This window comes from Heptranchias perlo, chromosome 8, assembly GCF_035084215.1.
Source record: "Heptranchias perlo isolate sHepPer1 chromosome 8, sHepPer1.hap1, whole genome shotgun sequence".
NCBI classification, from domain to species: domain Eukaryota; kingdom Metazoa; phylum Chordata; class Chondrichthyes; order Hexanchiformes; family Hexanchidae; genus Heptranchias; species Heptranchias perlo.
The window spans coordinates 6,288,359-6,313,540 of NC_090332.1; the positions used below are offsets into that span (position 1 = coordinate 6,288,359).

Genomic DNA, 25,182 nt, shown 5'->3' on the forward strand with positions numbered 1-25,182 from the left:
CCCTCACACGCACTCACTCTCACTAACACATTTAGGCTTACAGTCACTCTCTCCCCACAAACATGCTCTCTCTCACACACATATACACTCATGTTCTCTCACACAGACACTAATACGTTCTTGTTCTCTCTCTTGCACAGTGTCTCTCTCTCTCGTTTTCCCTCTGTCTCTTTCTCTGTCTCGTTCTCATGCTCTGTCTCCTGCTCACTGTTTCTCTCTGTCTCTCGCTCACTTTCTGTCTCCGTCTCTCACTCTCACTCTCTCTCACTTTCTCCTGTTCACTGCCTCTTTCTCTTTCTCGCTCTCCTGCTCTCATTCACTCGGTCTCTCTCTCTCTCTCCTTCATTGCGTTTATTAAATTCCCATTGTAACCACAGGGAAAGAATTCAGTTGTGTTTGTGGAAGTGAAATTAAAGCTCCTCGCCATAGCGACAGCTTAAAGGGGCAGGGCTAATGCGAGGAGAATGCAGCGAGAGGATTCTCAAAGTGTTACTGATTGTGAACTATACAGCAATTTCTTTTCTAAGTTAGGAGGATGATGTCAGAGTCGAGGGTTATCCTCCAACAAATTAACCCACAATTTCAACATCCCCGTTGCGACGTGACTGTTCACACAGATCGTGTCTCCTCCCCTGTGAAGTAAATTGCATTGGATTAGAAATCTCCCAGTGTTCGCTTAGTTTCCCTGTCGGTCCTGTGGCCTCTCGTCGCTCCTCCATCGGGCGGCAGAGCCTCCAGCTGCCTTGCTCCTAATCTCTGGAACTCCCTCCCTGAGTGCAGTGCTGAGGGAGTGCTGGGTTTTCCAGCTGTTGTACACCTGCCTCCACCCCTTGATTGAGATTGACTAACACGGCACAGATCAGGGATCCATAAGGGGATCATTCCTGCTCCATGTGGCTGAGACAATGTACGCTTGTATTTTCCCTTCCAATACTTTCGGTGAGGTGTTTGTCACCTCTCTAGAGCCAACCCTGTTCATAACCTCACACCGCAGTTTGTGTGGCCTGCAACCAGAACGGTCTCCAGTTTTACTGCTCCATGTTACCTGGCCACAAGAGGGAGCTGATCCTTTTTGGCAGCCTTAACGCTGTACTGGGGAATAATGGGATCAGTGGGAGGTGGTTTGTGATCTGCTGGTTTAGGGAAGTGTACAACATTCCTTGCAGAGAGCAGTAGGCCGGGAATTGAACATTGGAGACTCAAAAGAAAGAACTTGATTTATTTAGCGCCTCTCGTGTCTTCAGTGCGTCCCAAAGTGCTTTACAGCTACTGAAGTCCAATAACTGTTGTAATGTAAGAGAATCACAGCAGCAAGGCCCCACAAATAGCCAAGAGATAAAGCTCAAGTTCAGTAAGATGTACAAACGGTGCCCAATATTCTGTGGTCGTTCACTAAGATGTACAAACGGTGCCCAATATTCTGTGGTCGTTCAGTAAGATGTACAAACGGTGCCCAATATTCTGTGGTCGTTCAGTAAGATGTATAAACGGTGCCCAATATTCTGTGGTCGTTCAGTAAGATGTACAAACGATGCCCAATATTCTGTGGTCGTTCAGTAAGATGTACAAACGGTGCCCAATATTCTGTGGTCGTTCAGTAAGATGTACAAACGATGCCCAATATTTTGTGGTCGTTCAGTAAGATGTACAAACGGTGCCCAATAATCTGTGGTCATTCAGTAAGATGTACAAACGGTGCCCAATATTCTGTGGTCGTTCAGTAAGATGTACAAACGATGCCCAATATTTTGTGGTCGTTCAGTAAGATGTACAAACGGTGCCCAATAATCTGCGGTCATTCAGTAAGATGTACAAACGGTGCCCAATATTCTGTGGTTGTTCAGTAAGATGTACAAACGGTGCCCAATATTCTGTGGTTGTTCAGTAAGATGTACAAACGATGCCCAATATTTTGTGGTCGTTCAGTAAGATGTACAAACGGTGCCCAATAATCTGTGGTTGTTCAGTAAGATGTACAAACGATGCCCAATATTTTGTGGTCGTTCAGTAAGATGTACAAATGGTGCCCAATAATCTGTGGTTGTTCAGTAAGATGTACAAACGGTGCCCAATATTCTGTGGTTGTTCAGTAAGATGTACAAACGATGCCCAATATTTTGTGGTCGTTCAGTAGGATGTACAAACGGTGCCCAATAATCTGCGGTCATTCAGTAAGATGTACAAACGATGCCCAATATTCTGTGGTCGTTCAGTAAGATGTACAAACGATGCCCAATATTTTGTGGTCGTTCAGTAAGATGTACAAACGATGCCCAATATTTTGTGGTCGTTCAGTAAGATGTACAAACGGTGCCCAATAATCTGCGGTCATTCAGTAAGATGTACAAACGGTGCCCAATATTCTGCGGTCGTTCAGTAAGATGTACAAATGGTGCCCAATATTCTGCGGTCGTTCAGTAAGATGTACAAACGGTGCCCAATATTCTGTGGTCGTTCAGTAAGATGTACAAACGGTGCCCAATATTCTGTGGTCGTTCAGTAAGATGTACAAACGGTGCCCAATATCCTGTGGTCGTTCAGTAAGATGTACAAACGGTGCCCAATATTCTGTGGTCATTCAGTAAGATGTACAAACGGTGCCCAATATTCTGTGGTCGTTCAGTAAGATGTACAAACGGTGCCCAATATTCTGTGGTCGTTCAGTAAGATGTACAAACGGTGCCCAATATTCTGCGGTCGTTCAGTAAGATGTACAAACGGTGCCCAATATTCTGTGGTCGTTCAGTAAGATGCACAATCGGTGCCCAATATCCTGTGGTCGTTCAGTAAGATGTACAAACAATGCCCAATGTTCTGCATTTGAGATGTTTTGGCCGTGCTTACAGCCTGTTTTGTTCTGAGCATGTTCCTGCCGTGTATCATCAGGGCAGGGAGAATGATGCGGGTCTCGTTTGTAAAGCAGAATCGACTGTTGAGCAATTGTCTCGGCCGCCCGTACTTTCAGCTTGTCGTTATTAATTTGCAGTGAGAGCCCGCACAGTATTTAATTGGAGTCGGCAGCTGTCTGACCGCCGTGGTAATCTCCTTTTGTGAGATTTTGCCATGAGCCTTTCCACTGTCCGCTTCTTTAAGAAATCCCCTGCATCCTGCTGACTATTCTAGGTTCCCGCGAAGGGTTTGGAAAGGGGAGGAATGTCTCAGAAAAAAAAAGCTCGGCCTCCTACCTTTCTCTTTTAGATTCAGCTTCAATCTCTCTTTTCCCTAAATCCTAAATATTGTTCAGTTGAGGTCTATTTGCAGCTCCCGGCCTTATAGCTCAGTGGGTGAATTTACTGTCTGGTCTGGTACTCAGTTGTATAGGCCGGGAAGGTCAAGGTTCAATCCCCAGTCTGTGGTAAATTAGAGCTCAGCTTGGCCAGTGGGTGGACTACAATTGGCCTCAGTAAGATGTACAAACGATGCCCAGTATTCTGCATCTGAGATGTTTTGACCTTCTTACTATTGATTAGGGAAAGGGAACAAATCAGCCAGAAATCCTGCTCCTGATCATACTAGCACAAAGGAAGATGGTAGTGGTTGTTGGAGGCCAATCATCTCAGCCCCAGGACATTGCTGCAAGAGTTCCTCAGGGCAGTGTCCTAGGCCCAACCATCTTCATCTGCTTCATCAATGACCTTCCCTCCATCATAAGGTCAGAAATGGGGATGTTCGCTGATGATTGCACAATGTTCAGTTCCATTCGCAAGCCCTCAGATAATGAAGCAGTCCGTGCCCGCATGCAGCAAGACCCGGACAACATCCAGGCTTGGGCTGATAAGTGGCAAGTAACATTTGCGCCAGACAAGTGTCAGGCAATGACCATCTCCAACAAGACAGAGTCTAACCACATCCCCTTGACATTCAACGACATTACCATTGCTGAATCCTCCACCATCAACATCCTGGGGGTCACCATTGACCAGAAACTTAACTGGACCAGCCATATAAATACTGTGGCTACAAGAGCAGGTCAGAGGCTGGGTATTCTGTGGCGAGTGACTCACCTCCTGACTCCCCAAAGCCTTTCCACTATTTACAAAGCACAAGTCAGGAGTGTGATGGAATACTCTCCACTTGCCTGGATGAGTGCAGCTCCAACACTCAAGAAGCTCGACACCATCCAGGCCAAAGCAGCCCACTTAATTGGCACCCCATCCACCACCCTAAACATTCACTCCCTCCACCACCGGTGCACAGTGACTGCAGTTTACCATTTACAAGATGCACTGCAGCAACTCGCCAAGACTTCTTCGACAGCACCTCCCAGACCTGCGACCTCTACCACCTAGAAGGACAAGGGCAGCAGGCACATGGGAACAACACCACCTGCACATTCTCCTCCAAGTCACACACCATCCTGACTTGGAAATATATCGCCGTTCCTTCATTGTCGCTGGGTCAAAATCCTTTAACTCCCTACCTAACAGCACTGTGGGAGAACCTTCACCCACGGACTGCAGCGGTTCAAGAAGGCGGCTCACCACCACCTTCTCAAGGGCAATTTGGGATGGGCAATAAATGCCAGCGACGCCCACGTCCCATGAATGAATAAAAAAAAGACTCGGGCACGCAAAACCAGCCAGCTTCCCCGATGGCACAAAGAGCGAGTAGCTGAGTGTTGCAGACTGCTCCTGATTACTGTCCAGTCACCCCTGCTGGAAGTGTGCGTGTGCGCATGGGATAGAGAGAAAGAGTGTGATGCACCCATTAGCTGAATAGCCTCCCAACGCCCACTGCCGAGGCTTACACATGAACCATGAACGTGTGCCTTCCACCCGTGAAACCGTATCCTGCTGAGGAGCGAAATTGGCGACGGGAGTGTGGGGGGAGGTGGAAATGGCTACCAAGAGCATGAGTTGCCTGGAGGAGAGGGGATTAAGAGGAGAGAATAAAAGGGAAAATTGCAGGAGCAGAGACAAAAAAATACAATTGGTGTTAGATACTTTCCTGCTGTCCAGACCGAAACCAGCTTCAGGGTTTCTGCTGAAGAGTAAGTGCTTTCTTCTCCCCGTCAAGCTGTTAGCTCAATATTGAATTGAACCCTGCTCCATGGCTGGAATTGATTGTGGCACGGTGACGTGCCGAGACCCATTGATCTCATTGTGGGGAAGGTATTCAGTGCCCTGCTTCGGTGGGACCAGTCCAGTGCCTTCTTGAAGTAGGTTGTGCTTTGAATAATCATTTAATTTGCCTACAGTAGGCTGCAAAAAGTTAGAAATAAACTTCCTGACTTTAGGGTTAGACCTGAAAATTACGCCCCCTCCAGCCCCCAACAATAGCTGAACTCTGAGATCAAGGGGACGGGTGGAGCCATTTGCTGACTGGCGTGGGGAGCATCTAATATTCTCTCCGGACTGAGAGGCAGCGCTGAGGCAGAGTAACCCTAACCCTAATCCTAACCTTCACTCACCTGTGTCACAGTTGAAGGGAGTTTTTTGTTATTCATTCTTGGGATGTGGGCATCGCTGGCAAAGCCGGCATTTATTGCCCATCCTTAGTTGCCCCTTGAGAAGGTGGTGGTGAGCCGCCTCCTTCTTGAACCGCTGCAGTCGGTGTGGTGAAGGTTCTCCCACAGTGCTGTTACGTAGGGAGTCCCAGGATTTTGACCCCGCGACGATGAAGCCGATATGTGTCCAAGTCGGGATAGTGTGTGACTTGGAGGTGATGGTGTTCCCATGCACCTGCTGCCCTTGTCCTACTGGGTGGTGGAGGTCGCGGGTTTGGGAGGTGCTGTTGAAACGGTTTTGTGGGAGAGGAGGTTGTGAGGGTGCACTGAATGATGCACATTAACTCTTTTTAGCAGAGTAGTGAGGACAGCTGCAAGCGTTTATTATTTATTGCATTGTCCCTGCTTAAGTTCTTTTGCCGATTAGACTTGAAGGTTCCTGTTTACCCCAATCCGTTTCATTTTTGAACGGAAAAAGCACAGAGTTGTGACCATTTTTTTTACTTGTTGAACCCAATTCAGGACATAATATACCCTGAAAATCAGAAAAATTAAAGAAAGAAAAAGAAAGCAAAAACTTTTTGAAGTGTAATCACTGTTTTAATACAGAGAACACAACAGTTAAATTGCACACTGCAAGGTCCCACAAACAGAAATAATGCCGAGGCGTTAAACCAAGGCCCTGTCTGCACTCTCAGGTGGACTTAAAAGATCCCACTCCACTATTTGAAGAAGAGCAGGGGAGTTCTCTTCAGTGCCCTGGCCAATATTTATCCCTCAACCAACATCACTAAAAAAGCAGATGATCTTGTCATTATCACGTTGCTGTTTGTGGGACCTTGCTGTGTGCAAATTGGCTGCTGTGTTTCCTACATTACAACAGTGACTACACAATGACCCCACCATCTACATCCTGCGGGTCACCATTGACCAGAAACTTAACTGGACCAGCCACATAAATACTGTGGCTAAAAGAGCAGGTCAGAGGCTGGGTATTCTGCAGCGAGTGACTCCCCTCCTGACTCCCCAAAGCCTTTCCACCATCTACAAGGCACAAGTCAGGAGTGCGATGGAATACTCTCCATTTGCCTGGATGAGTGCAGCTCCAACAACACTCAAGAAGCTCGACACCATCCAGGACAAGGCAGCCCGCATGATCGGCAGTCCATCCATCACCCTAAACATTCACTCCCTTCACCACTGGCGCACCATGGCTTCAGTGTGTACCATCTACAAGATGTACTGCAGCAACTCGCCAAGGCTTCTTCGACAGCACCTCCCAAACCCTCTACCACCTAGAAAGACAAGGGCAACAGATGCATGGGAACAACACCACCTGCTCGTTCCCCTCCAAGTCACACACTATCCTGACTTGAAAATATATCGGCCGTTCCTTCATCGTCACTGGGTCAAAATCCTGGAACTCCCTTCCTAACAGCACTGTGGGAGAACCGTCACCACACGGACTGCAGCGGTTCAAGAAGGCGGCTCACCACCACCTTCTCAAGGGCAATTAGGGATGGGCAATAAATGCCGGCCTCGCCAGCGACGCCCACACCCCATGAACGAATTTAAAAAAACCATTTCAACGGATACTTAATTGGTTGTAAAGCGCTTTGGTACCTTGTGAAAGGCGCTATATAAATGCAAGTTCTTTCTTTCTTTCTTGTGCTGGACGGCACAAAGGACTTAAAAAGCCTGATTGGATTGATGGCTTGCGAGCCCCTGTCGGGTTGACTCTCCATGCGGAGTAAATAAAATTAAGACCGCTTCATCTATGTCTGATTAGCTCTCAATAAGGCTTAGCATAGCACTGCGCTCCTGACAGCTGTCCTGTAGAAACCCACAGCCTATCCAAACTTCTCACAGCCTGTAGTCTCTGATCTTGTTGTCATTACATTCTTTTTATCCTTTATTTCTGGTCTGCTCTGTGTGTCTTGAATTTAGATTTGAGGTTCTCCTTTGTTTTGTGAGAAGTGAGTGTCGTGTGAATTCTTTGTTCCTTCACCTGTGCCTTTTCCCTTCCCTCCCTCGTAGAGTTAACCGCACTCTGCCAGCCCCCACTGCAACTTTCTGCTGACCTAGGCCACTAGTTCCCATCGAGCCGCCTCACCAGTATCGGAATGGTTGACCCCTGCGCTTGCTGCTACCAACAGGAAATGTGCCAGACTCTGTTCTCATAGAATCTTACAGCACAGGATGGAGGCCACTCGGCCCATCGTGCCTGTGCCGGCTCTTTGAAAGAGCTCTCCAATTGGTCCCATTCTCCTGCTATTTTTTTTCCCTGTTCTCGTTTTCTCGCTCCCCTCCTCTGCTGACGGCGATGACCCCACGTGGCGGGAACGTTACAAAGGCTCTTCGTCCGAGCGGGCGTCATCCGGGATGGTCGGTGCTGGCTGCCTATTCGACCACCAGGGGCATCGCAACCAAGCCTGAGCCATTCCAGCGAGGATCACTGGGTAGTGCTCAAGAGTGGCTCCCCCCCCAATTTTGCCTCCCCCCCACCCCACCACCCCCACTGCAACCAGGGGTGCTTCAACTCATTGTAACATCTCTACCACAACCCCAGTTTAGCACCACTTGCCGGAGGTTGCTGTGCGCAAATTGGCTGCCTGCAAAATAACAGTGACTGCACTTCATTGGCTGTAATGCGCTTTGAGACATTATGCGTGCACCTCTACAGGGCCCACCCGAACGAAGGCGCTGTTCAAAATCAAACTCCTTTCAGCTTTATTCTTTGAGCTGAAGGAAGTGGAGAGGAGAGTTGTGCAGGCGGCATGAAGGAAAACTGCTTTGCCGTGTACATTAATTCCAGAGATGGAGTGGGGGGGGGGGGTGGGGGTTTGCAGAGCATAAACCAGTGTGGGGCAAGGGACCAGGAGGCTGACTGCAGCCAGTTTCCCCCACAGGCCAGGCAGAGGTTACCTATCAGTGGAGGTCAGGACCCCAGCACTGTCTTAGAGTGTGGGCAGCGTATATAGAGGCACAGGAGGGGAAAGAGCTTCATCCCATTAGTATGCGCTGGATTTGAACCCTGGTCCCTAAGATGAAAGGCCAGTAATGTGATCGACTACACCCACTCCCTCAAATCCAAATACTTTCTCCTAGTTGCATCTGTTCTTTGCTGCCGCGCTGAGATTACGATGGTATTTGCACTGAGCAGCCTCCTCTTATAGAATTACACAGCACAGAAGGAGGCCATTCGGCCCATTGTGCCTGTGCCAGCTCTTTGAAAGAGCCAACCAATTAGTCTCACGCTCCTGCTCTTTCCCTGCAAATTTCTCCTTTTCAAGTATTTATCCAATTCCCTTTTGAAAGTTACTATTGAATCTGCTTCCACCACCCTTTCAGATCGTAAAAGAAAAATTCTCCTCATCTGCTCTTTGAAATGTGTGATATGTACAGGATACTCCTCGTTAACCGTTATACATGGTGTGTGTGGAATTTTCTCATCAGCAGCTGTTGGGACAGTGTGGAAAATCCCTGACAGCTGCTCATCCTAGAATTCCAGAAAGAGGGCACGTGATTTGTAGAGAGATCCAGGGTATTTTTTTCATTGTTCAGCCTGTTATGTAAACAGGACAATCTCAGGATGTTTCGTGTCATGTCACCGGTTGAATACTGACATTTTCCACAGATGAGAAGGGTGTTCTGTTCCTCGCTGCCTCCTTCAACACCATCTGTGTTGTCGCCTTGGCTGAGATCAGCTAACTCAGCACAGACTGACTATTGAACCTAAGGTATTTATTAGTTTTGTGACTTAGTACCACACCAGTAAAAAGCAAACAAAGAAAGACTTACGTGAGAAACAGGAGCAGGAGATCCGGCCCCTCGAGCCTGCTCCGCCATTCAACAAGATCATGGCTGATCTTCTACCTCAACGCCATTTTCCTGCACCATCCCCATATCCCTCGATGCCTTTAATATCTAGAAATCTATCGATCTCTGTTTTGAATGTACTTGCATTTATATAGTGGCTTTCACGACGTCCCAAAGCGCTTTACAACCAATAAAGTATAGTCACAGTTGTGATGGCAGCAGCCAATTTGCACACAGCAAGGTCCCACAAACAGCAATGAGATAATGACCAGATAATCGGTCTTTTAGTGATGTTGGTTGAAGGATAAAAGTTGGCCAGGACACCAGGGAGAACTCTCTTGCTCTCTTTCAAATAGTGCCACGGGGATCTTTTACACCACCTGAGAGGGCAGATGGGGCCTTGGTTTAATATCTCATCTGAAGGACAGCACCTCCAACAGTGCAGGACTCCCTCACTACTGCACTGGGAATGTCAGCCTAGATTTTGTGCTTAAGTGTCTGGAGTGGGGCTTGAACCCACAACCTTCTGACTCAGAGGTGAGAGTGCTACCCACTGAGCCGCACCAGACAGTGAATTTAACCCACTAGGACTACAAGTAACACATTACTGTAAAAGGCGCTGTGCATTCAGGTACTGCTGGCTCCATGCAGATTAATGACAGCGCTTAACATTTAGCCCCAGGAGTCCAAGTATCAAATTCACAATGACTTGGGCCCTCTCCGATACTTAGGAATGACGAAGAGATGTGTCAGTCAAGGTTGAAGGTATCAAAGCACCAGCAATAATGAGGCAGAACTGATTCAATTACTGTCTTGACCCTCTTGTGTCTTAACACCACAGATTTGGTTGTATAATGTTCAAAAGGAAAGCTGCATTCGATGATAATTTTGGTATTGTGTTCAGTATAATCTGTTAAATGCAAGTAACGTCTGGAGCTTGAACATCTGGACCTAGGCTTTCAGCCATCGAGACATCGCCAACAATTGGCATTTATTAGAAAGATGTCCCAAGGTGCTTTGCAGAGGCGTCAGGGAAAATGGACGGTGAACCAAAGATGGCAAGTTTAGGATGGGTGACCAAATGTTTGGTCAAAGAGGTGGGTTTTAAGGAGGACCTTAAAGGAGGAGAGGGCGATTGAGACACTTAGGAATCCTCGAATTCTGGCCTCTTGTGCATCCCCAATTTTCATTGCTGCACCATTGGCGGCTGTGCTTCTAGCCTAAGCTCTGGAATTCCCTCCCTAAATCTTTCCGCCTCTCCTCCTTTAAGACGCTCCTTAAAACCTATCTCTTTGACCAAGCTCGTGGTCACCTGACCTAATACCTCCTTCTTTTACTCGCTGGTAGTTTTTGTCAGATTACGCTCCTGTGAAGCGCCTTGGGGCGTTTTACTACGTTAAAGATGCTATATAAATGTACGTTGTTGTTGTTAACAGTTCTGCCTGTGGACCATGCTTGATGTTGAGGGAGGTCGAAAGTGCAGTGCTGGACTGTACTGTACTGGGGAAGAGGAGAGGTTAAGTTTTAGAGTTTGAGAGGTGAGCGCTCCCGCGGAAGGGAATCAGGAAAAGTTGGCCCTTCTGAGCTGAGCTGACGCGACCTTTTCCGTGGCTTGTTACAGAGCAGTGTGGGCAGAGGTTTGGGCCCTGGCTGTACTCTCAGCCAGTCAATTGACATGGGTGGGCAGTGGATGGAGAGAGTGCAGCCTTATACCTACAGCAGGCTTGTCCAACCCCTGTAAGCGCTGACGTTCCTATTCCCTGTAGCGACCAGGATGGAAGCTGACGCTGCAGGGCAAGTGTTAATTGGCACAATTAATTCATAGGTTGAATGAAAAAATAAACTGCACCGACGATCCCACTCAACGTACAATTAGTCCGTTACGGATCGCCTCGATGGCCCACGGGCAGTATGAGTCTCCTGCCGTCATTTTCTAATTCGACGATTGAAATGCTGCATTAAACATTCCCCAGAGCTCTATGATTTGTCCTCTTGTGGTGATCTGACATTCTATCCGGTTAATGGTGGGGGTGGATGTGAGAATCATTGTGCTTTATATTGTCCATTTTACCCGATAGTTTGTTCATTTGAGACCGTTTTAATTGAGGTTGGAATGATGTGCAGAAACTCCTCCGTTCAGCTGTGTCCTATCCTGTCTCCGTGATTTCCCTCTGGACTGTCCTTAAATAATTGCTTTTCCAAGTCAGTTGCCTCTGCTTTTAGCTCATCAGGACTGAGCAGTCCCAGGACCAAGGGCCAGATGTAGAAGAAAGCTCTACCCCAAGTCCAGCCTTAGAAGACCACCCCTTACTGCAGCAGTGGGAGATCTGTTTGCTATTTGTGGCAACAACACAAAGAGATGTATAAAGAACGTGCTGATGATTACAAACAGCCAACGGAAAGAATCTCATATTCTCTCTTTCCCCCTCTTCCAGGTATCCTTCGGGTCTCTCTGAGTGAAACGCATCATTATTAAAATTGGCAGAGAAATTAGATATTCATCCCTTAGGCCTGAACGAGATTCAAATTCTAACCCTAGAGGTGAAATTACAATGTTAACTCATTGCACCACCTAGTCCCGGTGACACTGATTTGCTCACAGCAAGATCCCACAAACAGCAATGTGATAATGACCGGATAATCTGTTATTAGTGATGTTGGCTGAGGGATAAACATTAACCCAGGACACCGAGGAGAACTCCCAGGCTTTTCTTCAAAATAGTGCGATGGGATCTTTTACATTCACCTGAAAGGACAGACATCTTAATGTTTAACGTCTCACTCATTTTCCCTTCAACGTCTCATCCGAAAGGCGGCACCTCCGACAGTGCAGCACACCCTCAGTACTGCACTGGGAGTGTCAGCCTGCATTATATGCTCAAGTCCTGGAGTGGGGCTTTATTTCTCTGGACTTTATGATGTTTCTGAGATATGATAAGTAGCTTTAAAAATAATCATTTTTCCCCTTATGATCATTATTCAGTTTGATATAGTACATGCCAGTAAATTAAAAAAGAAAGAAATTGCATTTATATAGCGCCTTTCACGACCTCAGGATGTCCCAAAACGCTTTACAGCCAATGAAGTACTTTTGAAGTGTAGTCAGTGTTGTAATGAAGGGAGACGCGCTATTAAGTAATGAGTTAAGTGCATCTATATTAAAAAGTGTGGATGATTCTCCAGAAATTAAATTGTTATTCCTTGAAGTGAAGGTGACTTGGAAAGCCTGGAGAAAGAGAGAATTTCCACATGGTGCATTATCTTTATATAAAGGATGGGGCATCTGACAGAACACCAGCTTGCTGTTTTATCTAAAACCCAGGTTGCCATTATTGGGCTTTGACTGATCTCTTTCTGAGGTCAACTTTGATTGTCACACAGGTTGATAACCTCCTTTTATTGTGTGCTGATAGCCATTGATTTTTTTTCTTTTAATTTGTGGTGAAGCACTCAGGCATTGGTCTTTGTACGGCTCGACTGGCTGAGCCTTCACTGACTAACCAGGTACCATTCCTGTGAAAACTCTGCTCCAGACAAGCTGCCTTCATAGTTTTTTTTCTCTTCCAAATTTCTCCTGTTCCCCTCCTAGCATCTACTGCTCACTGGGCAGCCTCCACAACCTCAATCAAAGGCTCAGATGAGAAGGTTGTGGGTTCAAGCCCCTCTGCGGGGACTTGAGTGCATAATCCAGGCTGACACTCCCAGTGCAGTACTGAGGGAGTGCTGTGTTGTGGGGGATGGTGTCCTTTGGATGAGATGTTAAACCGTCTGTCCTCTCAGGTGGACGTAAAAAATCCTCTGGGACTATTCGAAGAAGAGCAGGGGAGTTCTCCCCAGTGTCCTGGCCAATATTTATCACTCAAACTGATTATCTGGTCATTATCACATTGCTGTTTGTGGGACCTTGCTGGGTGCAAATTGGCTGCTGCGATTCCTACATTACAACAGTGACTACACTTCAAAAGTACTTCATTGGTTGTAAAGTATTGGGATGTCCTGAGGTCATGTAAGGCACTATATAAATGCCAATCTTTCTTTCTTTCTGTGATGGCGAGTGTCAGCGGGCATTTTGAACAAGGAGGACACCACTTCCAGCCCTGATCTTCTGACCCCACCCTGACGTCCACACACCCCACTTCTATCAGGGGGTCCCTGGCAATCAGGAGCAAGGGGACCTGGCCGATTAGGGAAGAGAGGATGCCCCAGGGTTCTTGCTCCTGATTGCAATCCAGCAACTCCTGTTTGGACATTGGGTCCAACTGCCCGACACTCACTGTCCGAGCTCACGCCTGAGTAACGGGCCACTTAGTGGGATGTTGGGGTGATGGGGGTTGGTGACCACCGCCACTGTGACTGTACCTCAGCAAAGAATCAACAACACCTGATTGAGAAGAGGGGAGCAAGAAAAAACTGACAAAGAAAATGTGGCAAAAAAATAGCTGCATGAAGTAACAACAGTTTGCATTTATATAGCGCCTTTAACATAGTAAAACGTCCCAAGGCGCTTCACAGGAGCGTAATCAGACAAAAATTGACACCGAGCCACATGAGATATTAGAACAGGTGACCAAAAGGTTGGTCAAAGAGGTAGGTTTTAAGGAGCGTCTTAAAGGAGGAGAGAGGGGTGGAGGGGCGGAGAGGTTTAGGGAGGGAATTCCAGAGCTTAGGGCCTAGGCAGCTGAAGGCACGGCCGCCAATGGTGGAGCGATGAAAATCGGGGATGCGCAAGAGGCAAGAATTGGAGGAGCGCAGAGATCTCGGAGGGTTGTCGGTCTGGAGGAGGTTACAGAGATAGGGAGGGGACGAGGCCAGGGAGGAATTTGAAAACAGGGATGAGAATTTTAAAATCGAGACGTTCCCGGACCGGGAGCCAATCTAGGTCATTAAGCACAGGGGTGATGGGTGAACGGGACTTGGTGCAAGTTAGGAAACGGGCAGCAGAGTTTTGGATGAGCTCAAGTTTACAGAGGGTGCAAAGTGGAAGGCCGGTCAGGAGAACATTGGAATAGTAAGTTAAAATCTCAATTAAGCGTCTTGCTGTGTATTAGCAAGATGTCCCAGGCAGTGGTTCTTGGTCAAGCTACATCTCGCTTTCAGTATATAGTATACTGTATCTCTGTATATGATTCTGGACAGTGGATAAGCGATGTTAATCTTCAGTGTGATGCTGCATTAAGATCCTAGAATGGAGTACCCTTTGAGAGTGTAATACTATTCCCATAGGTCCGGCCTTGACAGCTGGCTGGGGATCGGGTGTTATTTTTTCCTCGATTTTCACTGCACGGCTCATCCTTAATGAATCTCATTCATTAAACATTGCTGAATTATTGTGATTAATGAGGGGAAAGAGAAGGAAGATCATATCGTAAACCCTTGCGTTCTGAGATAACAGTTTGGCCAAATAGGGCTCGGATCATCAGGCTGATGTGGTGGGAAAGCCCGAGCAGTGGTTTGTTCAACACTAAATTATCGCTCACAGTGAACTGGAATTATAATTATATCCATTTAATAAAATGCAACTAACTAACTTTATCAATGTGCAAAGTTAATATTTCTAGTGTGAAGAGTAGAGTAGGTGGAACGGAGTGAGTTACAGACTGGAATCTAGTTGAGGGGTTCGGGTGGTTTTTACATGGAATGATGGATACCTGGGGGTGAGTTACAGGTTGGAATCTAATCCAGGGGTTCAGATAGTTTATATATAGAATAATGGATACCTGGGGGTGAGTTACAGGTTGGAGTCTAATCCAGGGGTTCAGATAGTTTATATATAGAATAATGGATACCTGGGGGTGAGTTACAGGCTGGAGTCTAATCCAGGGGTTCAAATAGTTTAATTGAGGATTGAGATTGGTAGGGCAAATGACACCTATACCAGCCTGTGCCTGGTGAGTGACAGTAATACAGCTGAATAAATGGTACAGTGTCCAGGAATAAAACTGGATTGAGAAGAGTTAAATGACAGCAATTATACCAGTTGACAATTTTCTGTAAACCTGCCAATTACTGAGTTACAAATATCCCCCACAGTCTGGTGTGGGTGCTACAGATATTTTATTCCATCCTGATGATATGTGGAATGCCGATTCTTTGGTCTTCACCTCCCTTCCCTCCACTAACCTATACTTAGTGCTAGCCTCTCTAGTTTCGCTCCCATCTCCCTCATGCCCTCTCCAAGCTCATCACATCCATGAGATCCATCTTCTGCTCCTTTGACCTCATTCCCACTAAATTCCTGACCATCCAACTTCTCTTCCTGGCCCCCATGCCAGCTGACAATGTAAATGGTTCCTTCTCCTCAGGCACTGTCTTCCTCCCATTCAAAACCAATGTTATCACACACCCTCCTCAAAGTACCCGTCCACAAGCCCTCTGTCCTTGCAACCCACTGCCCCATCTCCAACCGTACTTTCTTCTGGAAAATGTATTGTAACCTCCTAAATCCTTGCTCATCGCCCTAGCAATTCCCTACAATCACATTTCTGCCCCTCCCACAGTCCCAAACCGAAACTAACCAAGCTCATGCATGACATTCTCCATCACTACCACCATCGAGCATTACCCCAGCTCATTCTCTGCAGTCTTTGAATTAACCACACTGTCCTTCAACACCTGTCCTCCATTGTCCAGCTCGGTGGGACTGCCCTCGATTGGTTCCACTCTTCATAGAACCATGGAAAGTTACGGCACAGAAGGAGGCCATTTGGCCCATCGTGTCCATGCTGGCCGATAAAGAGCTATCCAGCTTAATCCCACTTTCCAGCACTTGGTCCGTAGCCCTGCAGGTTACGGCACTTCAAGTGCTCATCCAAGTACTTTTTAAATGAGTTGAGGGTTTCTGCCTCTACTACCCTCTTAGGCAGTGAGTTCCAGACCCCCACCACCCTCTGGGTGAAAAAAATTCTCCTCAGCTCCCCTCTCATCTTTCTACCAATTACTTTAAATCTACGTCCCCTGGCCACTGACCCCTCTGCTAAGGGAAATAGGTCCTCCCTATCCACTCTATCTTGTCCTGTCATAATATATATATATATACACGCACGCATATACTCTTAGCTATCTGATTGTAGTCACAGCATCTCTAGCAATGGCTTCTCTTACCACCACTGTACCGTCATCTTGGGAGTCACCCTCCTCTTCCTCATCTACATGCTGCCCCTTGGCAACATTATCCACAGATACTGTGGTGGAGCTTGAACCCACACCCTTCAGGCTCAGAAGCAAGAGTACTAGCAGTGAGACAATCTAACAGCACATATAGACTGTACCTTGTGTAACTCCTGACGTGTTTGTGTGTATATGTACGTGTGTGTAGGTGTGTGTATGTGCATATATGTGTGTAGGTGTGTGTACGTATGTGTATGCGTACGTGTAGGTGTGTGTATATGTGTGTGCATGAGTGTGTGTAAGTGTGTGTGTATATATATATATATATATATTTGTGTGTGTGTGGGTGTGTCAGTAACTATAGTAAGGGGAGGGGACTGTAGGAATGACACTGACCATTAGGGGCTATTGATTAGGAGGGGCTATTAGAAGGAGAAATCCTTTATGTTTTAATTCAAAAGAAAGGCAGAAAATGCTGGAAATACACAGCAGGTCCGACCGCACCTGTAAAAGGAAAAGACAGGTTAATGTTTCCAGTTCTTACACAGTGTCTACAACTGAATCACTAACCTGTTCCTTTCCCTTTAAAATTACTGTGGACCTGCTGTGCATTTACAGCCTTTTCTGTTTTTATTTCAGACTTACAGTGCTTTTTTTATATATATATATATCTGTTTTAATTTGGAGCATTTCAGGTTCATTTCTCACCGACTCCCACGACAGACCTGGAGAAACGAGATGCGGTTTTGTTAACCGTTGATTTTTAAAAAAAACTTAAGTCTCACAAAAAAAAAGTTGAAAGTCACATGCAAAAGATGGCAAAACAAACACACATACTTCAGATTAGTTGGATCTTATCACAGCTTTCAGTTTCAACCAAGGCAACCCCCTCAGCAATAATTACAAGGATCTTCAAGGAAGTGAGAAATAAGAGAGGGATAATCTGTGATGGGGAAAAAAATGCAGACTGCATTAGCAATCCCACAGAGGTTCTTTTGTAAAGATTCAACTATTGACTGCTGTGAGGAGGGGGGGAGAGGGGCCGGCACAGACAATGACCCCTCGCTGACGGGAATGAATCAGGTTGGTTTTCGGTTCACTTCATGTGTTGGTTTGCACAGGGTCGGGGTGGGTGGGTGGGGGGGTAAATCTCTTTGCCGGTCTGTCGCCTAGCAACACAAGGAGGGCGGGAGAGGGGAGGAGTGTGTGTGTGTGTGTGAGTGGAAAGTGGGGGGGACCACTATTGCCTTTTATATGTTTGTCTTAGTCTTGAGACACAGAGGGACTAAAGGGCAGGTGGACAGAGAAGAACACAGCCCATTCCTTAACTTGTGGTTCTTCTGTCTATGGGGCTGATGCTTCGCAAATTGAGTCTGCAGGAGGACACTGAAGCAGAAAATACTTCGTCTCTGTGTGGTGTGAGCTGTGACTTTTTGGTGGGCTAAATGGAAGAGGTATTATTTCTTTGCTGGGCTTACTTCAGCTAAGAGAGAGAGAGAGAGAGAGGGAGTGCTTCTAAACTTAAGCTCATTGGGTTACAAGCCTTTTTATTAAAGAAAGCCAGCCTCTCCCTCTCTCTCTCTACTTCCCCTCCCTCTCCACAAAAAGAAAACATCACATATCAAGTTAACGACAGCTAGCAACTGTTTTGGTCAAAAAGGGGACCTTTCTTTCTTCCCTGAGAGCTCGTGTGTGGAAGGCTTTGTGAAGTGACAGCCCGTCTCTGGAAAGCTCACTGCTTGTACCGTGTTATGACGCCTCAAAGACTTTGAAACACAAAATTAAGAAAAAGAAATGGTGGTGTTTATAAACAGAAAGTTGGAATCCTTCATTAAGCTCTTCAAGAAAAAGGGTGAGTGCAGCGATCTCTTCCTTTCTTTCCAGAGTTTGCCTGGTGCTGGTGCCGTGTAGCAGTGTGAAGGGGCTGCCTCTGGGAGTGAAGGAAATTCTATTGTTGCTCAGGGCCACTGCTGAAATTTCCTTAATTATTACACTGCTCGGAAACTTAGCAGAAAGGCTGCAGAGCACCACCAAGGTTGGAGAGGGTTTGACTGTAAACGGTAGGAGGTGCGGATGGGAGAGTGAAGGGGATGAGAGAGTGAGGGGATGGGAGAGTGAAGGGATGGGAGAGTGAGGGGATGGGAGAGTGAGGAGATGGGGGAGTGAAGGGGATGGGAGAGTGAAAGGGATGAGAGAGTGAGGGGATGGGAGAGTGAAGGGATGGGAGAGTGAAGGGGTGGGAAAGTGAGGAGATGGGAGAGTGAGGAGATGGGGGAGTGAAGGGGATGGGAGAGTGAAAGGGATGGGGGAGTGAAGGGGATGGGAGAGTGAAGGGATGGGAGAGTGAAGGGATGGGAGAGTGAGGGGATGGGAGAGTGAGGAGATGGGGGAGTGAAGGGGATGGGAGAGTGAAAGGGATGGGAGAGTGAAAGGGATGAGAGAGTGAGGGGATGGGAGAGTGAGGGGATGGGAGAGTGAAGGGGATGGGAGAGTGAGGGGATGGGAGAGTGAGGAGATGGGGGAGTGAAGGGGATGGGAGAGTGAAAGGGATGAGAGAGTGAGGGGATGGGAGAGTGAAGGGATGGGAGAGTGAGGGGATGGGAGAGTGAGGAGATGGGGGAGTGAAGGGGATGGGAGAATGAAGGGGTGGGAAAGTGAGGAGATGGGGGAGTGAAGGGGATGGGAGAATGAAAGTGAGGGGGTGGAAGAGTGAGGGGATGGAAGAGTGAGGGGGATGGGAGAGGGAATGGGAGAGTGAGGGGATGGAAAAGTGAGGAGATGGGAGAGTGAGGGGATGGGAGAGTGAGGGGATGGAAGGGTAAGGGGGATGGAAGAGTGAGGAGATGGGAGAGTGAGGGGATGGAAAAGTGAGGAGTTCCACAGATTCAAGGTCCAAGGAACCATCCAAGATGTTTTTGCTGTACAGCAGATGGGCTGTCCAACCATTGTTGGGCTGCACTCTATTGTGTAAACTCTGTAGGGCAACTAAGGGTGGGCAATAAATGCTGGCCTTGCTAGCGACGGCCAAATCCTGAGAATGAATAAAACCTACAGCGAATTCCGGCATCATAGGCTGCTGGACTCTAACCGGCGGTTTAACCAGAGTGGATGCAAGGGAGAAGGCCCTGTGCCTTTGCGTCCTGGGTGTCCATAGTACCGGCTTAAGCCCAGCAGCTCACACTGGTCACTCTCCTGAAACTGGATGTAAAATCTGATAAGATGTTAAAAAAAAAAGTCTTGTGTGTTAGAACAGGAGGCGGTGGGCTCAGTCTGGATTTCAATATGATGGGGATGGAGGAAGAGTGTGTAGGACAGTGTTTTTGGAATTTACTTGAGTGCCTTTTTCTACAGCAATAGCTACTTGCGTCGAGGGATCAAGAACGAGGGGCCATCGATACAAAATTAAACGCAAGAGCTTTAGAAGAGAGGGCAGGAGAAGCTTCACTCACACAGAGAGGGTTGTGAGGCTGTGGAATTCATTTCCGGGATTAGTGGTTGAGGCATAAACTGTGTCAATATTCAAGATTAGATTGATAGATGGATGAAGGAAAAGGCGATGAAGGGATATGGGAACAGGGTGGTAAATGTGATTAGAACTATTTGTTCGAGTGGAGGGTAAATGCCGACAGGGACTGGATGGGTCGAATTGCCTGTTTCCTTTTTGTAACTTCTACGTAGTTCTATGTATAGCTGTCCCCACGTGCAGAAGGATGTCTCATAGAATCGTACAGCACAGAAGGAGGTCATTCGGCCCATCGTGCCTGTGCCGGCTCTTTGAAAGAGCTACCCAATTAGCCCTGCTCCCCTACTCTCCCCATTGCCCTGCAGTTTTCTCCCCTTCAAGTATTTAACCAATTCCCTTTCGAAAGTTACTATTAAATCTGCTCCCACCGCCCTTTCAGGCAGTGAATTCCAGATCATAACAACTCGCTGCGTAAAAAAAAAATCCTTCTAATTTCCCCCCAGAGTGTCTCAGGATGCTTCACAATGAGGAGAAAAGGGCTGATTTCCGATGCACGCTCATGGGGTGGGAGGCTCTGTGCGTGTTCGGATAACGGACCCTAAGAACTGCACCGTGACTGGGCTGAAGCTGTCCCTGCAGGGATTGTGCTTGAAAAGCAGTTGTCAGTTTTCGAATGTTTACACTGGAACTGTGCTGGATTTTGTTCACCCAGATAAAAAGGGTTTAACCAATCTGTTCGGAGTTTGCAATCTGGAGATCGCCAGCAATACCTGCCCGGTTAATGAAGCCGGCTGGTCAGGCTGAAAGCTGATGTTCATTGGTGAGATTGATGGCCACAGCAGGGGTGCCAGTTACTGTGAGAGATCTTTGTGGTACTTTCCCTTTGTTTAACTGTTTAGTGCTGTACCCACGCATTGCAATCTTACTCATCACTACAGAACTCAGTACGGTAAATACAGCACAGTACAGTATCTAACAGCACTGGTTTATACAGTGCAGTATATATTGTAAAGTCTGTATATTATGCTCTGGTTTATACAGTGCAGTATATAATGTAAGGACTGTATCTCACGCTCTGGTTTATACAGTGCAGTATATACTGTAAGGACTGTATCTCACGCTCTGGTTTATACAGTGCAGTATATATTGTAAGGACTGTATCTCACGCTTTGGTTTATACAGTGCAGTATATATTGTAAAGTCTGTATCTTATGCTGTGGTTTATACAGTGCAGTATATACTGTAAGGACTGTATCTCACGCTCTGGTTTATACAGTGCAGTATATACTGTAAGGACTGTATCTCACGCTCTGGTTTATACAGTGCAGTATATATTGTAAAGTCTGTATCTTATGCTGTGGTTTATACAGTGCAGTATATACTGTAAGGACTGTATCTCACGCTCTGGTTTATACAGTGCAGTATATACTATAAGGTCTGTATCTCACGCTCTGGTTTATACAGTGCAGTATATAATATAAGGACTGTATCTCACGCTCTGGTTTAAACAGTGCAGTATTTACTGTAAAGTCTGTATCTTATGCTGTGGTTTATACAGTGCATTATATAATGTAAGGACTGTATCTCATGCTCTGGTTTATACAGTGCAGTATATAATGTAAGGACTGTATGTAATGCTGTGGTTTATACAGTGCAGTATATACTGTAAGGACTGTATCTAATGCTATGGTTTAGCCAGTGCAGTATATACTGTAAGGACTGTATCTAATGCTGTGGTTTAGACAGTGCAGTATATACTGGCCAGGCTTCCGAGAATGGAATCATTGGGGGTGCTTTCTACATATAGGCTATCACATTTGAGGGGTGAATCAATAATGTTACACTGCAGGAATGACGCTCATGCGGTTATTTTCCTGAACTTTCAACAATGTTCCCCACCCTCAAATGTCTTGCAAGCCCAGCTGTTGTGACACATTCTGGGGGGGGGTTGTGAGTTCTAATCTCCTACAGCTGGTCTGTATAAGCCCTGAAGGGTATTCTAGCCATGCATCTCAACCCAGTTGAATATATCTGCAGCCTGTGTCATTTCCCTCCTCCTCCTCCTCCTCTTCCTCGCCTTTGTATCCTGGAGGTGCTAACTCCTTGCTGGGGTATGGATCCTAAGGATAATTTGCGGGGAGGGAGCGGGGGTGCCTTGTGGCGGCTGGGAACCAGGAAGTACGGGGAACGCGGAGGTCCTGCCGAATTTAACAGCAGGACCTCACTTGAATTTTCTTTCTCCGTTTCCCGGCTGGCCACCGACCACGTTGAGAGGCTGGCTGGCTATCGGGCGGGAAGGCCGCAGCTGGGGATCGGGGGGGAGGGATGGAGAGATTGTGATGGTGGAGGGGGGAGATTGCAGGCAGCACGGATCGCGGGGAGGGAAGCTGATTTGCTTAGGAGGCCGGGGTGGGGAGCACTCCTTGCTCCTCCTGGCCCACAAGCAGTGCTGGAACCGATGGTTCTCGCCTCCCTTCAGCTGCCGGGTTTCCCGAGCCCTGGGAAACTCGGCCCGCAGCCGTTAAATGGAAATGGCCGCTAAAATCTGAGGCACGCGGCCTCATTAACATATTTAAATTACTGACCTGCCTCTCGAGAGCAGGTTACTTGCCCGCCCCAGTTAAACCGGAAGTAGGCGAATTCAAGGCGGGTTGGAGTCAGGTTTCACAATTTTAAGAATTTAATCTCCTCCCAAACCTCTCCTGCCTGTCCTGGGGGGTTAAAATTCCCCCCATAGTGTCTCTGTTTGATTCAGGACGACACAGCAATTCCATCTTGTGGCCTTAAAGGCGTGCATAAACTTCCATGTTAGCAGCCGAAGAGTACATCACACAACGCAGGGTACGATGCTGCCTTCTTTATAAAACAGCATAGCCTCGAACCTGCCCTGAGCAATATTTAAATAAATTGCAAGTGGTTTCCAATATTTCCTTGGCCATGGACCTCTCTCTCTCCTCCTTTAAGACGCTCCTTAAAGCCTTCCTGTTTGACTATGCTTTTGGTCACCTGGCCTAGTGTCTCAATCTTTGGCTCGCTGTCAGTTTTTTTGTCTAATTACGCTCCTGTGAAGTGACTTGGGACATTTTACTACATTAAAGGCGCTGTATAAATGCAAGTTGTTATTGTTGAGTCCTTCAGAGCGTACTTGGAGAATGTTTTTATGTCTTATAATGGTATCATGTAACATGTGATGCAGAAGTTGAGTGATAGGTGTTTATTTTTAAGTAATGTGTTACTGGAAGCTGATCTTTGCTGTGCAACTGGAGAAGGAAATAATAAGACAACAAATACACAGTGTGGGGGGTCAGTCACCACCTGAAAAGAGAATGGACAGGTTATGATGCTTAGGTTGTAGATGCTTCATTGGAACTTACTTCTGGTGTGTGCAGTGTGGAGAGGAACTGGTGTACTTTGGGAGGCAGGAGCCTGCCTTTAGAAAGGAAGAACTTGCATTTATATAGCACCTTTCACAACCTCAGAACATCCCAAAGTGCTATACAACCAATGAAGTACTTTTTGAAGTGTAGTCACTGTTGTAATGTAGGAAACATGGCAGCCAATGTAAGGAGAGGGCAGATAGGGCCTCAGTTTAACATCCCATCTGAGAGACAGCATCTACTGACAGTGTAGCACTCCCTCAGTACTGCACTGAGAGAATCAGCCTGGATTTTGTGCTTAAGTCTCTAGAGTGGGACTTGAACCCACAACGTTCTGATTCAGAGGCAAGAGTGCTACCCCACTGAGCCACGACTGACACCTGGTGTGGGCTTAGTTCAGGGCCAGAATTCCGCCATACACTGCATCGATAATACTACGCTGGCGACTGATGTTGGAACACTATCAGTAGGTGCTTAGCCCCTGGAATAAAGTGGGGGCCCTCTGCCATCGGTGGGGTTGCCAACACTAGTTGGACGTATTCATGGAGGTTTCATCACATGACCTCCCGCCCTGTCAAATGGCCATTCTCCCCCCCATCTCCAATATTTATATAACCAATAAACTAAATTGTTCAAAGAAAATGAAAAAAAAATTTTGTTTAATGCCCTTATGGTTTTTTCTCCTGGGATTTGTTTGCTCGCAGCAGTGTCCAGGAGATTAATCTTCAATTTCTGGAGACTCCAGGACAATCTTGGAGGGTTGGCGACCCCTAGCCCAGCATCCGACGTAGACCCAGGTAACACTGGGCTGTGATAAGGGAGCCGGAATGAGCAGCATCAATGCTCCCGGACGCCAGGCTCCAGGAATCCGCAGTGTAAAAAGTGGCTGGGTGTTTGCCCTGCAGGGTTGGTTTGCTCAGCTGGGAAAGGAATACAAAGCACTTGTGGGAGGAGTACGTGATGATCCTTCCGTGAGGAGGCTGGGCTGAGACGGTCCCCGGGGCAGCGACACTTTAGTAAAAATACATGGCACAAATAACGGGCCTGTTTAATGGGCTGACACCACCACCAGAACAAAAGGGCAGTGATTGCAGCGATCATTGTAACAGCAGTGCTGGGCTTGTGTCAACTGGTCGTGGGCTGTGTGTGTTCAGGTGCTGCTTGCTTATTGACCAGTTTACCAGCTCTCTTACACTGAGGGACTGGCTTTAACATCAGACACTCACTCTTTGATATTAGGCACTTTTATCATGACTGCAGTGCCCATGTCCCAATGCGCAGGATGGGTATAAGCTTCCCGAACTCTGTTCAGCAGATGGCTAGGGGTCGCCAACCCTCCAGGAATGTCCAGGAGTCTCCAGAAATTGAAGATTAATCTCCTGGACATTGCTGCGAGCAAAACCCAGGAGAAAAAATCATAGGGGCATTAAACAAAAATTTTTTTTTTCATTTTTCGTTTATTGGTTATATAAATATTGGAGATGGGGGGAGAAGGGCCATTTGACAGGGCGGGAGGTCATGTGATGAAACCTCCATGAACTAGTGTTGGCAACCCCACCGATGGCAGAGGGCCCCCACATTATTCCAGGGGCTAAGCACCTACTGCTAGTGTTCCAACATCAGTCGCCAGCGTAGTATTATCGATGCAGTGTATGTCCCCTCCTTCCTGTTCTTGTCGTCGTACAAATTACGATGCTTGTGTCTGCCATGCCTGTTCACCTCTTGGAGGCTGATTATAAAAGCCAGAGGGCAGAAAGTGGGAGATCCCATTGTCAGTGCCGAGCCTGGCTAGCCCGTGTGTGTGGGTCGGAGATCGGCTTGTAACACTGTCACCCTGATTCATTTGGTTACGGCTCACGCTGTTGGCAATGGGGCCCTCACCGTTCCAAGCCATTCTAAGTCAAGGTCCCACGGGGAAGGGGAGGGAAATGGCGCTCAAACTGAGACCCGCGTGTGCTCTCTCTCTTTCG

General features: G+C 47.2%; 1 protein-coding gene across 1 annotated transcript in view; it reads left to right on the forward strand.

Moving 5' to 3' along the window:
• The window catches only part of LOC137324294 (NHS-like protein 1), a 224,082-nt gene that overhangs the window by 161,630 nt on the left and 37,270 nt on the right, over window positions 1-25,182 (forward strand). The gene's annotated exons all lie outside the window — the stretch shown is intronic.